Source organism: Phaenicophaeus curvirostris, chromosome 22 (genome assembly GCF_032191515.1).
Source record: "Phaenicophaeus curvirostris isolate KB17595 chromosome 22, BPBGC_Pcur_1.0, whole genome shotgun sequence".
NCBI classification, from domain to species: domain Eukaryota; kingdom Metazoa; phylum Chordata; class Aves; order Cuculiformes; family Cuculidae; genus Phaenicophaeus; species Phaenicophaeus curvirostris.
The window spans coordinates 1,783,076-1,795,302 of NC_091413.1; the positions used below are offsets into that span (position 1 = coordinate 1,783,076).

Below are 12,227 nucleotides of genomic sequence, written 5' to 3' on the forward strand. Positions count from 1 at the left end.
TAGGTTGGTGGTGTTGGTCTGGATGCGCACCAGGAGAACTGCGTGTGCTTTCATTCTTGCACCTTGGTTCTGATTTCCCTGCCTTGGATCCTGACTGATCGCTTACAGATCTGTGGGGCAGCTACCAGCAGCCTGAGAAGAGAAAGCGATGGAGTTTCCACTCGCAGTGCTCTGTACAAGACAGGAAAGTTGGGTCCAAATGAGTCTGCTTCTTCCCTGACCTCAGCCCAAGTATTATTCCTTCTCTCAGCAGCAACAAGCTTAAGCTTTTGATGGTGCAGGGTCTTTTAACACTCTGTAGCTCTGCTTGCATCGATACAGTTGTGTGAAATGGAGGGCAGTGTGTGGGTCAGAACTGGGAACTCATCTGTGTTCTGTGAGACGAAGAGGAGCTTTTGGCTTCTTTTATGTTTTAATAATAGAAGCAATAATAACAATAATTAATAACTATAATGATAGTGATAACCTTCCAGCTGAGCATGTGCAATTTGTATTGCCTTAGCGTTATTCCCAGGCAGAGCTTCATTGCTATTCCAAGCATCAATGTGTCTGTCACTGCTCCGTGCACTTTGGGTCTGGAATCCTTGGGGAGCCTCACAGCTGTCAAATTGACTTCCATCATTTCTCTCCGAGCTGAGAGACAAATTATCCAGCCAGCCATCAGACCAGACTCTGCAATCGAACTTGCAATCTCCGAGTGATAAAACGCTGCCTCCCAGTTCAGACAGTTTGGCTGGTGAGGAGGGGAGCCTGGCTGGGAGCGTCGATGCAGCGTGGCTTTCGGTGCCCCTTCTCTACTCTTCGGAAGTTGCTGTTGGGTTGGGTTTTTTTGAAGAGGTATTCGTGGCTTAATGATTTGGCAAGCGCCTGCGTGACTCGCTGACATATGTCGGCTCGGAGCCCCGCCGGGAGAGCCTGCTGCTCCTGGGCACGGCAGCACGGCTCGCGGGCCCAGACGGCAGGGACAGAACCCATCCCATCGAGCAGCTGGGGCAGGGATGTGACTGGGAAAGGCTTTCCCAGGAACAGCAAGTGAAAACTACAGGTTTGTTCTAGCTCTTGAGAAAGCCGTTTGGGAAGTAGTTCCTCTCCCCACATCTTTGTGTGCCCTGGCAGCGAAGAGAGCAGCCGTGTCCTGGGGTGAGGAGGGGATTGTCCGGCTCTGCTCCACACTGGGTGCAGTTCTGGGCACCACAGGATGAAAGGAATCTAAAGCTACAGGAGGAGGGCACAGAGGTGGTGAAGGGTTTAGGGTGGAAGTGTGTGAGGAGCAGCTGAAGTCACTTGGTCTGTTTAGCCTGGAGAAGAGGGCACTGAGGGGAGACCTCATCGCACTCTACACCTTCCTCACGAGGGGAGGAGGAGGAGCTGCGCTGAGCTCTTCTCTCTGACATCAGGGCATGGCAGGGAGATACCAGGGAGGGTTAGATTGGACATTAGGAGAAGGTTCTAATGGAACCTTGGAATAGCTCCCAGGGAAGCAGTCACAGTGCCGAGCCTGACAATATTCCAGAAGTGTTTGGCCAATGCCCTCGGCCACACGGTGTGAATATTGGGGTGTTCTGTGCAGGGACAGGAGTCGGACTGGATGATCCAGCCCAGGAGGCCAACAGTGTCCTGGGCTGCATCAAAAGGTCCTTATGAGGAGTGGCTGAGAGAGCTGGGGTTGTTTAGCCTGGAGAAGAGGAGGCTGAGGGGAGACCTCATTGCTCTCTACAACTACCTGAAAGGAGGTTGTGGAGAGGAGGGTGCTGGCCTCTTCTCCCAAGGGACAGGGGACAGGACAAGAGGGAATGGCCTCAAGCTCCGCCAGGGGAGGTTTAGGCTAGACGTTAGGAAAAAATTCTTTACAGAAAGGGTCATTGGGCACTGGAACAGGCTGCCCAGGGAGGTGGTTGAGTCACCTTCCCTGGAGGTGTTTAAGGCACGGGTGGACGAGGTGCTGAGGGACATGGTTTAGTGTTTGGTAGGAATGGTTGGACTCCGTCATCTGGTGGGTCTCTTCCAACCTGGTGATTCTGTGATTCTGTGAAAAGAAGTGTGGCCAGCAGGTTAAGGGAGGGGATTCTGCCCCTCTGCTCCTCTCTTGTGAGACCTCATCTGGAGTAGTGTGTCCAAGTCTGGAATCCTCAACATAAGAAGGAGATGGAGCTGTTGAAACGGGTCCAGAGGAGGCTGCAAGGATGATCTGAGGGCTGGAGCACCTCCCGTATGAGGGCAGGCTGAGAGAGTTCAGCCTGGAGAAGGCTCTGAGATCTTATAGTGACCTTCCAGTACCTGAAGGGGCTACAAGCAAAGCTGGGACTGTTCACAAAGGTTTGGAGTGATAGGACTGGGGGCAACGGGGATAAACTGGAGAGGGGCAGATTGAGACTGGACATAAGGAGGAATTTCTTCCGTGTGAGGCGAGGGGGAGGCCCTGGCCCAGGTTGCCCACAGCAGGGGTGGCTGCCCCATCCCGGGGGGGTTCCAGGCCAGGTTGGTGGGGCTGGAGCCCCCGGTGCAGCGGGAGGTGTCCCTGCCCGGGCCGGGGGGGTCGGTGCCTCCCGCCAGGGGGCGCTGAGCGCGGGAACCGCCGCCGCCTCAGGGGCCGCGCGCGGCGCCTCAAGGGGATCCGGGAGCCCTCGGGAGGAGCTTTAGAAGCCCGTGTCTCCCGAATTTAGTGTTTCTGTGATCCACGTTCTACCTTGTGGCTTCGTCGCCGTGTGGTTCTCCTAGAGATGCCTGGAGTCGGCGATAAATTCATTGAATTTAAGTTTGATGTGAGTGGTAGTTAGATCGGGGCAGCCTGATCCCGAGGGAGGGGTGGGACTGGGTGGGCGTTAAGGTCCCTTCCAACCCAAACTATTCTGTGATTAAATAATACCATTTTCGATAAAGGATAGAAAAGGTGACCCTGGTAATTGGGGCAGTGGGTATAAACTGGAGAGGGGCAGATTGAGCCTGGACATAAGGAGGAATTTCTTCCCTGTGAGGGTGGGGAGGCCCTGGCCCAGGCTGCCCAGAGCAGGGGTGGCTGCCCCATCCCTGGAGGGGTTCAAGGCCAGGCTGGATGGGGCTTGGAGCCCCTGATCCAGTGGGAGGTGTCCCTGCCCACGGCAGGGGTGGGACTGGATGGGCTTTGAGGTCCCTTCCAACCCAAACCATTCTATGATTCTTTTTTTTTTTTTTTTTCAGACCGCTCTGAAGTCAGTTAGCATTGGTATCAGGTCTAAAATGCATTTACTTTCAGGTTTTTCCACTTTCTTCTTTCCACCACCTGAGCTTTTAATTACGGCTGTCAGAGTACAAGCCAGACATGGCATTTAGCAACCTAATTCTACCATCCTTCTTTCTTTTCCATTTCCTTTCCTATAGGCATCCACAAATGCCTGTACCAGTGGGTACCTCTGACATTTCCAAATTGCAATTTGACAGTGTCAGAAAGGTTCATGAATTATTAAAATGTCTTGGTATCATAGAGGTTGGAAAATTACATATAATTTGACAAAACAAGCACACACAGAAAAAGAAAACCCCACCCAGGCATTCCCAAATCAAGAGAGCACCTTTAAAACTTTCCTTTGAATTTACTTAAAAGGCTTGAATAGTAGGAGATGCATGAGTCATTCTCTCTCTGTCTCTCTAGAACAGGAAAGCGAGCAGAGGGTGGAGGCATGTCAGCACATAGTGTGGTACGCTTTAAAATATCAGCTGAAATGACTAGGCTGAAGAAGTGGGAGGACTGATATTAGTCACACGCTATTACATGGTTCAGAAGATGAAGGCAGAAGGAATTACTGGACAGGCATATGCCACTTGGCCCAACCTCTCAAAATATGTATCTTGACTTCAGAGCTCTTCACTCTTCCATTGGAATGCCTCTCTTTGCCTTGTGCTCTAAGCAAGAGACATTATCTTGGCCACACAGAGAACAACTGACTATTCTTAAGCTGAGATGTTAAAAAAATGGTCAAGTTTACCACATAGTCAGTATCGGCAACTTACATCCATGATTGTCTTGCTCAAGCCTTTTGTTCCTTGTCCCTCTGCTTCCCGGTTTTATCTAAAGGTGGGAAAAAGCTTGTATGTCAAAGAACTCATTGACAAATATGAATACCAGTTTGCTGGTCAGAGCCTCCACTTGGGCTTGTAGAGGTTTGCAAGATGCAGTCATTTTGTGTAGCTGAATTCTTTACAGAAGGTGTTTCATTAAATAGCCCAGATCTTGTCTCTGTTCTGTACTGCTTTGTCTCTCTGCAGTACGTCTGATAATCTTATATATCACGTTTAACCAAGCCAAAAATAAAACCCACAACAGACCTTCCTAGTTGTCTGTGACTGTCTGGAGAAGTGCTTCCATCAGCCCTGTGAACCATGGTGGATTTGTTCTTACCCAGACTGCAGCCTGTTTGCCATGTGCAAATATTTCCTTATACCACTCCTCAAGAAATATTTTAGATGTAATACCTTAGGAAAAAAAAGTCACAATATTTTTCTCTAATTTTCTGACAAATTCTGAAATTAATTATTGGAGTTGTACCATTCCTCTGCCCTGTTGGATAGCTGGGAAGTGTCTTAACAGCTGTCAGGAATTCTCAAGTGAGTAAAATACAATGCTCAAGCTTATGAAAGTTTTTATAAGTGAGCTATGCTAGCTGATGTTAAATCATTTCAGTCGCCAGAGCATCCAGAGTAATTTACCCTTCCCTCTGGTTAATGTGCTCTGTAGGCTGGCCACAGCTTTTTTTATGGCATATATTGAAAGTTCCTTCCCATTATTTTAAGGATAGTAAGGGCAATAGCAGGCAAAGAAAAAAGACCCCCTTGCCTTTCATGGTGAAACTTGGCTCACTGAATGGGTTTGTTTGCTTTTCTGATTTATTTTCTTTGATCAGAACCATCTGAACCTCATGTTTAAAGGCGCATTCTTTGCAGTTATGGATTCTGCCTATTATAACATCAATTCTGCAACCTACAGTGAAAGGAGCAGGCAGATGCCTATTCGGCCAATGCTTAACAAAGCACTCTCTCCTGGCACGTGGAATCCACACCTGGAGCATATCAGGAGGGTCCTTGGTCCCTATACAGGGGGTAAAACTTGAGGTTGCAAAGTTATAGATCCCCTCACTTTGTCAGAATTTTCTCACATGTGCAGAACACTGTACACAGTTTTTCTTGTGTGAGCTTTTTTCTCTTCGTGTTTGGAACAACTGCTTTCTTGCTCAGTTTGAAATACGCTTTCCTCTCCTCTGCATAAAAAAAGCATTCCCAACCTCTCCATTACGCATGCTGTTTTTAAAAGCAAAACCAAAAATATTGTATGGTAAGAGAAGTGCACCCAGCAGTGTAGGAAATATGTGCTAGCAAGTTAGCCAGTGTACACTGCTTTCGTGCATGCTACTGAGATTGGGGCATTAGTGACATCATGCAGCCTTCAGGGGGAAACAAAGAGAAATGAGGTGAGGATTGCTGTGGGATGCAGGCTTTGTATTGCATGTTCTGAAGATCTCCACTGTCAGAACTGAGCAGTAGACTATTTGTGTTTGGTTTGTTACAGAATGTCAGAGGAGAGAAGTAGAATTGTAGAATCGTGGAATGGTTTCGGTTCCAGCTCCCTGCTGTGGGCCTGGACACCTTGTACTGGCTCAGGTTGCTCGAAGCCCCATCCAGCCTGGCCTTGAACAACTCCAGTTCCTTTCCTGGGGCCATGTTTCCTGTCCTTGGAGGTGCAGTTTCATTTGTTAGTCAAGCTGGTCTTGGTTGGCTTTGCCTCCAAAGTTTCTAATACAACAGGCACTACTAGGAGGGCTGTGCTAACTATGTGGAGATTTTACTGCAGCCAGTGACCAGGTACTTCTCAGTAAATTATTCCTAGTATCTTACTTCATTATCAGAGGTAAAATAGGTCACTTTGTGGCTTTCAGTTCTGTAGTGAATCTGTTCAGGTGACCTCACAGCAGCATCCTACAATCTGGCATGGTGGGTTGGAGGAGCAACGATTTCTTCACAGCAAGAGTCTGCCACTGCACTTTCTGGTTTTCCTTTGAAGTAGGCCAAGTCTGCGAACTGCTGAGGCTCTATGGACCCCTTCTTTATTTTACCATTCTAACTTCCTGAACATGGAGTAGAGAGATCACCTACTTCACTGTCTGAGCACCAGCAGGTGCATAAAATACAGATAGTGCGTGTTAGGCCTAAATAAGAAAGGCTCTCAGTAGCACCGTACTCCAGCTTGAAGTGGATAATATGCAAAGGGAAGCTTTTATGGGAGTGGTTTCCATCCAGTTGTTTACAAATGGTTCTTTTCATCCCTGTTTAACTTTTCCTTGGCTTTCTGGAAGTGTTGCTATTGGATTCATAGAATCATAGAATCACTAGGTTGGAAGAGACCCACCGGATCATTGAGTTCAACCATTCCTATCAAATACTAAACCATGTCCCCCAGCGCCTCGTTAACCCATCCCTTAAACACTTCCAGGGAAGGTGACTCAACCACTTCCCTGGGCAGCAGTGATGCTCTGTCTCTTGCATCTGGCAGGCTCAGTCCTGAACCTTGGCCACAACAGCTATTTGTACTTTTATGTGTGTTTCTCACAAAGCGATCATCATCTTGTGTGACTCTTCTCTAGTGTTCTGACATGTATGGGTTCACACATAACCCAAGGCTTTAGTGGTATTGCATACAGTTATTTGAAATCATCACCCATGTGTGAAGACTAGCAGAAATAAAAAAGCAATAGTTTTTTTTTGGTTTTTTTTTTTTTTCATTTCAGTTTCCTTGATGTTTCATGGTTTGGCTGAGACCTTTCTCTTTTTTCCTTTGAGTTGCTACCACACAGCTTTTTTTATGCAGACCTCTTTGGAACTGTTCTTTGATGTCTGGGCTACTTAAGCCAAAATTCTGTTCATTTTTTCCTGGCGGCAGCTACTTCACAGTGAGTACATTAATTAAAATTTGTACTTGTCAAAGACTCTGCCTTCAGGTTTTCTTGCCATAGCAGAATGAATCAGTTCTTTGGCCCAACTCATCTATCGTAACACAGCCATAGAGACAGGCAGTATAGATTCTAAGATGTAAAGAACAAAGTGTCATGCTGGGAGCATCAATTTAAGCTTTATCATGCATCTATGCCCTTATGTGGGCACCTGGTTTGTTATGGTGCTGTTCACCTGCATCTTGAGATGTTATTGTTTTGTATTCTAGATGGTACAATTAACAAATGACTTGGACAATTCTGACAGCTATCAGTCTGACATATGAACTGAAAAGTTCTTCATGCTAAAAGATAGTTGGGATGCAAAGGCGGGGACCATTCTGCTGCCCTCCTGTTGGTGATCATTCTGTCCCTCTGCCAAACTTCTCAAAATCCTCTTTTAATCTTTCTTTATACTGTTTCTTATTGAGATCCTGCTTCATGCAAGCGTTATTTCACCACTTCAAGCAAGTGACCCAAGTAAATCCACAAGCAGTCTACAAAGTTACTTTTAGAGCAAAATCCAGATATTTAACAGAAAATCAATGTGTAATTAAGTCTTAAGGCTGTACTGAAGTGTCTGTCACTGAGTTCTTGGGGGTTTTTATTCTCAAATAAGGATTTTCTTTTCACATCTTTGAGTTGGATTTACAAGCTGATGAACACAAGTACAAAATGTTGCCGCTGTTCTGTTTCACTTTTTTCCTAGCAAGGGAAAGCAAAGTTTCCTGTCAGAACAGGTATTCTCGAGTTTCACTGGTGTATATTGGATAGAAACCTAAAGTAAACATCTATAACTTTGTCACTGATATGGATGGGAGCATGTACTGAGATACTTGGCAGCTGGTCTCCTCCTTTATTAATGATATTGCACAATTAGCTATTACATAAAGGTTTGTCATTACATGCATTTCTAAAGAGGGTATATATGATTTTCCCCACTTTACTGAGTGAGGAATGTAAGGTCTAGAGAAAAGAAGTGATTATTCGCAGAGCGTGGAGAGGAAATTGAGTCCAGAATTCTGTATAATAGACCATGTAGACAATGTAACATGCCCTAAATTAACCATTGCATTTCAGATATGCCTGTGCTGCTCTGCATTCCAAAGAAATGAGATCTGTTGCTCTTCTTTTTAATGAACTATCCCTCTTTCTTTTTTTTTTTTTTCTAGCTAATACCTTGGAGTCAAGATGTGCAAATGATGCTTTGTGCCCAGAGAAATTTTTGGTAAGTCAACTGAATTTTGGACTTGAACAAAATGATCAGTGATCCCCCGTAAGGCTTTTCTCACTAGTCGGCTACCAGCAGTAGAGCAGGAAGCATGCAGCTGTTCTGTCGAACATTGCTACTAATGTTGACACCAGGTGAAATTGTGGCTTTCAGCAGGCTGGCAGGGAAGAGAGCCACCTGCAAGCAAGGTGCAGAGGAGGAAACGGTGCTAGGAAGCTGGTGTTGGCGGAGCTGACAATGCCAAAAGCCCTTTATTTGCTCTGTGACTTCAGCTCTCAGCCCAGCTCTTTGAAACTGCAACAGTCCGTACTCAGCAGAAGGGTAATAATGTGTTGCCACAACAGCATTATTTGTCCCTGTTGATGTCTTTGTGCAAAACACAAATCTTAAAACAGCTTGGCTTAGAGCAGTTTAACGAATTCAGTCCCCTCTGAAAACTCTTGCCTCTGTGGGGCACTTGCACTGCATGGAGGCTCTGAACCAGATGCTGACAGGTCTCTTATATGTGCACAGTTTGAGTCTTTTTTGTTTATCTGCCATGAGTAAGCAAAATGGGCCTGATCTTGTTCTTGTCAGACTAATCCCAGCTGTGGTGTGTATTCTCAAAGGTCAAGAGGAGTTGCCTGTGCCTAGTGGCCTTCAAAACTTAGTCCGCCAAATTCAGGAAGGTCTTTGCTGGTAACTGTTCTGGAATTGGGCAATACAGCTTGAGTTTGTTTGCTGCTGTAGTTAAATCTGAGTAGGGAATCCCCATATTCGTTTGTTCTTTCAATTCACGGGTACTAAAGCAGGCAGCTTCAGCTTCAAAGCACTGGTTAAGATGACAACTTCCCATTGGCTGTAAATCAAGATTGCTATGGTTAAAGTCAGAAGGTAGGATGGCTGGAGAAGGGGGAGCGGAGGAAGGCACATGAGGTCTTGCAGCTGTTTTCATATCGTCTCTCAAATAGAATTTCTTCAATTAGTAGCAAGGATTTTAGGCAGGAAAACTTGGAAGAAATCAGGTTGCAGATACACTATTTTTTTTCCGGGAGCTACTGTAAGTTGCAATACTGCATGTTACTTTATTCCTCTTCTCTCTGTGGAACTGCAAGAGTGACAGCACTTTAAATGGAAAGATTTGCAGCGAGCCATCAGTCATTGTGCATGGAGGATCTATCTCCTGGTTTCATCTTGCTTGCACTTCCATAAATCAGCATAGCTAAAATATTTGTGGTTGTCTGTAGGAGACTTATGCAGGTGGGAGATTAGAGTCAGTCTGTCATTTCTGTGGGGGAAGTGAGAGATGGAGCAGGCTGGGGAGTGCTGGCTTGCAGGAAGGAAGGATTTATAACAACATCGGTGGGTATTTAGGGGTTCCATCGAGACAATTGGCAAAAAACTCTTGTGCGTGTCTGTGTGTACTTGTGTACACATCTCTGAGATTTGGAAACAGGTTGTTGTGTTCCTACATAATTTTTAGTAATCTTGTCAGAGAAGGACGTTCTATGGAAGTGTTCCTTTTCTCGGACCTGCCTTCCGACTTGGTTTTCTTGAACAGTGTTAATTATTTTGTGATGTGCTGGCTGTAAAGAAAGATCAAAGGTGTATTTTTCTAGAACTATGTTTGTATGTAGTGGGAAGTTCCCACCCCAAAACACTACGGTTTTGAGAGCTGACCTACAGAAGTGGCATCTTGCATTCCCCCTTTTATTTATTTGAGGGCCCAGGAAATGCAGGGTAGTGGCTAATGTAAAACACCTGTAAAAATGAGCATGTGAAATAGGTATGGGCCCAATCTATAGATTGCAGGTGTGGTTTTTTTATATGTATTCATCAGAAACTAGTGGGTACTGTGGCTCTTCATTTTACAGTTGTTTAAATCTATTACCTTGATTATAAATAGCTGGATTTAAAGATAAGAGGTATCTTTTTATATAGCATGTAATTATGATAAATAAGATGAAGATGTTCAAGATTTTCTTACACATTCTGAATAATTTGAAATCTGTTTGATTTGTCAATATGATTTTAAAATGAGTGCTTCTGTGTTTGGGCTCTGGAGTGAATTTGGGGGTCACTTCATGTTAATTTCTGGTAGAACCTTAGCCCACTGACAAAGAAGTGGTAGGAGAGGGGCCTGAGTAATTCTGGGGAGCGAGAGTCTGGTGCATTTAGAGTAAATGGTGTACCTGTAACAGGGCAGAGCTGGACAGCGAGATGTATAATTGAGATGTGAAAGAAATAAATACTTCAGGGATGGGAGCTGCATGTGTGCAGGAGATTTTACCACCCAAGTGCAAGCAGCCTCACAGCTCCTGTAAAACAAGGCACGGAGCAGGTACCTGTGTACTGGTCTCCACGGTGACTGCTACCCTGATGTGCAAACATTGTGACCTCAGTGATCACTTGAGGACTAACAGAAGTAAAAATGGTGAACAGCTATGTCCATCACTGCTGCACCGGCACCTGCGCACCTTGTCCTTACCCGGTGGAAGGGAAGAAGCTTTAGCCCTGCAGAGTGGCTCATCTGGCATTTCCGATGAAGTACCCCCATCTTTGGTCAGAGAGCATAGCTGTCCTCAACCTCAGCTCACAGAGTACTTTCCAACTGAGTCACTGGCAGTAGCGCTTCAAAAATTTGGAGCCCCTGAACACTAATGTGAGTCTTTCTGGTCGCTTCAGCGGGCTCTAAGTCTGGCCCACAGGACAGAACTTTGGAAGCCCAAGCTTCTGTAACAAAATCACAGAGCTCGTAAAAGAAAGTTTCCCAGACTTATTAAAAACCAAGTTTTTGCATTGTTTGAGATGAAACATTTATCGAGGTTTACAAGCCTTCGTGGTAAATTTTGCCCCAGTGCTGGGGGAATTCCCTGCAGGGGTTGGTGGTAAATGTTGAGGAAAGAGCTATAATGTAATTGCAAAAGCATGAGAAACCATAGAGGGTTTTTCAAATGAATTTTCAGGTTCGTTCACAGCTTGGCTGAAGAGCAGCTGTGGGAAACAAACCTCCTGAGAACTGAAACCACTGAGTCTAGCTCCGAGTTGCAATTCTTCTGTAAAGCAGGGAATTTAAGCATGTCAGTGTTGGGGAAATGAAACTGGGTGTCGCTTTAATTCACTAGGTGAGAAAGCAGACCTTTCTGCAGGGTTTGGACTTCATTAAAGGGAGGTTTTCAAGACACAGGAAGAAGGAAGAGTTATTTAAAATTTCCTTTAGTCCTGATATGTCTGAGAAGGGAATTTCTTTTGTTTAAAATTTCAGAGCTAATCATTGGTGGCTTCATTTAGAGAGTCACTGAGTGTTAGTTTTGAAAGCCTTAGGTCCCTGTAGCTGCCAGTGAGTCAGCTGGAGAGAGACACAGGTGTTCGTCATATGGGGAATGAACTAAGATGTCTTAATAGCTGTCCTGCTTCGAACAGAAGGGCTCATTTTTGGTGCTGGGATCCTGTTTGGAACCAGTATTCTATCACAGAAACAGAAGTACTTGAATGAATTTGGCAGTGGTAGGCTTACAGTTGGACTTGATGAATTTAAAGGTCTTTTCCAACGTAAACAATTCCATGATTTTGTACATGAAGACTTTTCATATCTGTCCATGAAACTAGGGTATACTGGGGTAGAAAAAAGCCCGAGATATGATCCAGAAAACAAAACTAGATTGGCCGTAGTTTGCTTATAAAGCATTTTCATGATGTTACAGGTCTACCATTTTATCTTATAACTGTGACTATAATAAAGATGTTGGGTTTTTTTAAGCCTGCCTGTCATGATAACCTCATCTCCTAGTGTCCACTCTGCAAGACTTTTATCTCTAAAGCACCAAGTTCTTTGAATGAGTTTTCGTTTGTTCTCAGCTAGATAAGCAGTATCCTTGTAATATCCACTTGCTGCACTGTCTTCATTGACGCATACAGCCTGTGTGTTTAAGTCTTTATCAGATTAGCACTTATCCGACTGCACGAATGCAGCCTGGACACTCCTGTATCTCCAGGGCTACATTAAAGACCAGTCTGCCCTGTAGGTTAACACAGTCTCTGTTCTGGTAAGTTTTTAACAC

General features: G+C 45.1%; 1 long non-coding RNA gene across 2 annotated transcripts in view; it reads left to right on the top strand.

Moving 5' to 3' along the window:
* LOC138730043 (uncharacterized) overlaps positions 1 to 12,227 on the top strand; it is a 120,893-nt gene that overhangs the window by 91,902 nt on the left and 16,764 nt on the right. For both annotated transcript variants that reach the window (XR_011338990.1, XR_011338989.1), the window contains one exon: positions 8,129 to 8,184. This is a non-coding gene — a long non-coding RNA (uncharacterized lncRNA). The remainder of the gene's footprint in view (positions 1 to 8,128; positions 8,185 to 12,227) is intronic.